We start from the raw sequence: 4,152 nt of genomic DNA, 5'->3' as shown, positions 1-4,152 counted from the left end.
TCTCTGACCTCCATCGGGCGAGCGTTGCGCTGCATGTACACTGGGAGTGCTAGGCACGATCCGAGGGTCAACTGGTGCTACATTCAAGCGAGCGCTCAGTTATGGCCGTGTTTTAGGCATCCATGACAAACACCCTGGGGAATGGGATGTTGACCTTCTTCTGGACTGACAACTAGTTCAATGGCTCTAGCGCAATGGCACTCGTGCCTTCTATCTATGCGGCGGTTAATGTCAGGAAGAAGAAGACCACGGTGGCCGAGGCTATGAATGGCAATACATGGGTATGCCACAACACTGGACCGCGGACAATGCAAGTGCTTCTTGAGATCAGCCGTCTTTGTGATCTCTTGGACGGGATCCAACTTTCGACACAGTCAGACACTTTCTCTTAGAATCTGACGGCTGACCAAAACTACTCGGCGGCGTCCGCCTATGGCGCCATGTTCCTCGGCTCCTCGTTTCCTCTTGGTGCCAGGCAAATTTGGAAGACCTCAGCGCCGCCGCGAGTTAAGTTCTTTTTTGGCTCGTCATGCATGGTCGCTGTTGGATGGCAGACAGAAGGTTTCGCCATGGCCTTCAGGAGTCGAACACTTGTGTCATCTGTGACCAGGAGGTGGAAACGATGGACCACATACTGCTCGGATGCTCTTTCAGTCACGAGGTGTGGGACTGCTGGATTCAGAGATTGCATCTTCAGATCATTGTGATTATGCAGGAGGAGAGGGCGATCCAATGGTGGCTGCACAACAGGAAGCGGCTGCCGAAGATAATCCATGGTGGGTTTGACTCCCTTTTCTTCCTCATCGGTTGGCTGCTCTGGAAGGAGAGAAATGCGAGGACTTTCAACAGAGATGCAACATTTGCAACACAAATGGGAGTGCTCATCCAAGAAGAGATCGACGCCTGGTGTCTAGCCAGTTACAAACACCTGAGGGCATTAATGGCGCTGCTTTGATCTGTGGTGTGGTGCACCTGTCTCCCCTTTGTTGCAAACTAGTATCAGGGCACGCGCCTTCGCGCGCCCGTGCAGCAATACATGAAATTATAAGTATGCTCATCAAAACTCTATTTTAATGTGGCCTTCTTGTAACTGACCTGTTTCGAGACGATAATTCAGGTGAGGAGGAAGATCTAGAAAAAAGTTTCAGTATATTAGTGTTTTATTTATGAACCATGAAACGTCTGCGTTGAAACTGAAACCCCGTTCTCCTGGCTCTGTCGTTTGTTGTTGATGTGGAAAACGCTTTGGAGGTCCTCCTCCCAATAGCTTCTAGGCTGAAAAATCAAAAAAACATAAACGAAAGCTACGTTAGGGCTCGATTTGATTATTCAGTAAGCTAACTAAAAGGATAATGAAAATGAGCTCGTCAAGCATCAGTTAGTTTACCTGCAAGTTTGTGCTGGTTGTTCCGTCTTCAAAAGCATACTGCCCATTGGTAGCCTCGGACAGAGGCAGGTCCAGCGGGTTGAGGCCTCTCGAAGCCGTTTGGAACGAATGACTGGAACACATCTCCTTGGTTGCTGAACAGAAACCCTGGGCTACAGTTCTGCAGTGAGAAGACCGAGCTTGGAATATCTGAATTTTGACAGTGCCATGTGTGAGTAATCTACTAATTTGGTTGACTGGTCTATCACAGGACAGGGCATGCTCAAAAGGGGAAAGTCTAAACTTACATCTTTTTGTAGGAGGGTAACAATGATGCACATATCACCACAAGATCGAGAAGCAACCATTCATTACAATCGTCAGAAGTCTTGTGTCAGCCTGATTCACAATTTTGTGGAACAAATGGCAGCTATCTTTCTGAAGTTGAGGATTCAGAACCAGACCATGAACCTATTATTTAAAAAGAACGTTATGAACAACAATAGCAAACTGTGAACAGGATATTCATCTCAATGGATTTCCTCAAAAAATCCATACAATGGAGACTGATATTGTTGAGTTTGTAACATAAAACCTTTAAAAGCTAGCATGTGAATAAGTATTTAAAAGTAAGTCAGTAAGATAGGAAGAAATATAGCTATTCAATGAGACCCACTTGAGCAGTACCAGAGGATGAAGAGGCAACAGCTTTTAGCACTTTGTAAAATCTATTTTTGTGTCATCTCTAATGTTCCGCCAGTAGATTAAAAAGTATCTTTTTCCCTCTGAAAATCTAGCAGCAAATACCAAATTCAGTGCAGAAGCAATTTTTGAGTGTCACTGAATCATAATGCAGAACTAAAATTAGCTGTTGCTTCCCAAATTAGGACCTGATTTTGCTTTAGCCCCAAATTAGAAAAAGGTAACGATACAGCCATCAACAAAGGACAACAGTAACTGTTTAACCTGCATATAGTAATCTTTATTACCAAAGTATTAGGCAGATCTCAATCATTAACCAACGCATCTCACGTTATCATACACAAGGAAAAGTAAACCCTCTCGTTTAATCAGGAAACGGTGATATGTGAATGCTGTTGAAATTTAAATTAACAAACTAAAAACCTCGGTTATCATTTTTTTACTAAACTTTACAGAACATGAAACTTGTAGAGCATACCAGAGGGTGGCCTGCTCCTAACCTTACATAATCCTACCAAATTCATTATTTATTATAACAGGGAAAAGTTTTAGAAAGCAACCATACCTAGAGATAGGCTGTTTTTTTTTCGTCACACCACAAATACCTGGAATAAGTTAGTAAAGCACATTTACGTTGACAACAATAGAATCCAAAAAATATATTCATCAATTGACATCTAGCGGGTCTTGAGAAGCACTTAATTTTTTTGGTATAAATCCTAAATACTCACCAATAGAAGAACATGTCCACCAAGGCCAACCGATTGCTTAAACACTCGGAGGTACCCTCCTGGACCGTAATAGTGGAAGATCAGAAATTTAGCATTAGGGGACTCAGAAGATCCGATGAGACAAAGCTGAACCAGTCACGGTAATACATGGCCACTGCAGGCAATTTTTTAAGGAAATCAACATCTATTAACTCCAACAGATAGAATAGATAGAGGATTAATAGAACCCTAACAACACAGCCATTGACAGAGGCATGAAAAGAGCGGCGGCCAATCACCTGTGCAAGCGGAAGATGTAGGAAGAGGCTTTCTCGGGGAGGATCCACGACAGAGAGCAGCAGGAGAGCGCAACCGCCAGATCAACCCACCGAGCTTCGCCGCCGCCGCGGCCAACAAGAAGGGCAAAACCCTAGGTCGGGTTGCCGCTACCCTGGGGCCGCGTGGCCGTCGCTAAACCCGGTGCGAGAGGGAAGGGCCATGGATGAGGAGGAGGATGAGAGGAGGAGGGTGGCCGTCGTCGTGCCGAGGGCCAGCCACCACCGAGGCTACCTGGATGCGCCGTCGCCCGTCCGTCAGGAGGGAGAGAGCGAAGACGAGAGAGACAGAAGGGGAGGAGAAGTTTCCCAAACAAAAAGCTGAAGCTGAGTATATATTTGTTCTCCTGAATTCAGACAAGAAGCTGAAGCAGCTACAAAGAAGCCAACGAAGAGCGAAAAAAAGTAAAGAGAATCACGAGGAAGTGCTTCGGGTAAAAGCCGATTCAGTAAATCGTGGGCGTATACTTCGAGATCTGACGGCGGTAAAAATTTTGGGCGACGTGGACGGGGCTCCTGTCGGAGGAGCAGGGCGGGCTTGTTTGGGTAAGACAAGAAGCTGAAGCAGCTACAAAGAAGCCAACGAAGAGCGAAAAAAAGTAAAGAGAATCACGAGGAAGTGCTTCGGGTAAAAGCCGATTCAGTAAATCGTGGGCGTATACTTCGAGATCTGACGGCGGTAAAAATTTTGGGCGACGTGGACGGGGCTCCTGTCGGAGGAGCAGGGCGGGCTTGTTTGGGTAAAATCGATAGCATGTAATCACAATCGCGTGCGAGTTTAGCAGTTTGGACTTCGGTAACCATGGATTACCGTAGTTCATCTAGGTGTAACAAAACTCCTTTCTGCTTAATGAAAAACGTGCTATGCACGATCGCCAAAAAAAACAATATGGACTATACATAGAGAAAACAAACGATGCAAAAATAAGAGGTACCGATGTGAAAATACTCACAAATACTAAAAAGGTAGGGACAATATCAAAATAGGTGGAACCAATACCAAATTAGGTGGAACTAGATTTATGTTTTTATTATTTAA

At 45.0% G+C, this 4,152-nt stretch overlaps 1 long non-coding RNA gene across 7 annotated transcripts; it reads right to left on the bottom strand.

Moving 5' to 3' along the window:
* Window positions 1–1,049: 1,049 nt before the first annotated feature.
* On the bottom strand, window positions 1,050–3,139 carry LOC136538414 (uncharacterized). 7 transcript variants are annotated; one of them, XR_010779337.1, is made up of 6 exons: window positions 3,078–3,139; window positions 2,800–2,953; window positions 2,634–2,673; window positions 1,675–1,837; window positions 1,388–1,576; window positions 1,050–1,275 (listed from the first exon to the last, which is right to left on the bottom strand). It is a non-coding gene; the product is annotated as an uncharacterized lncRNA (long non-coding RNA). The 7 variants fall into 7 exon arrangements; XR_010779338.1 differs by having other exon boundaries at window positions 2,800–2,858; window positions 3,078–3,105; XR_010779339.1 differs by lacking the exon at window positions 2,634–2,673.
* Between the last annotated feature and the right edge of the window lie 1,013 nt (window positions 3,140–4,152).

The sequence above is a fragment of the Miscanthus floridulus genome, chromosome 2, assembly GCF_019320115.1.
Source record: "Miscanthus floridulus cultivar M001 chromosome 2, ASM1932011v1, whole genome shotgun sequence".
Taxonomy (NCBI): Eukaryota; Viridiplantae; Streptophyta; class Magnoliopsida; order Poales; family Poaceae; genus Miscanthus; species Miscanthus floridulus.
This window is presented reverse-complemented; position numbering and strand designations above follow the sequence as displayed.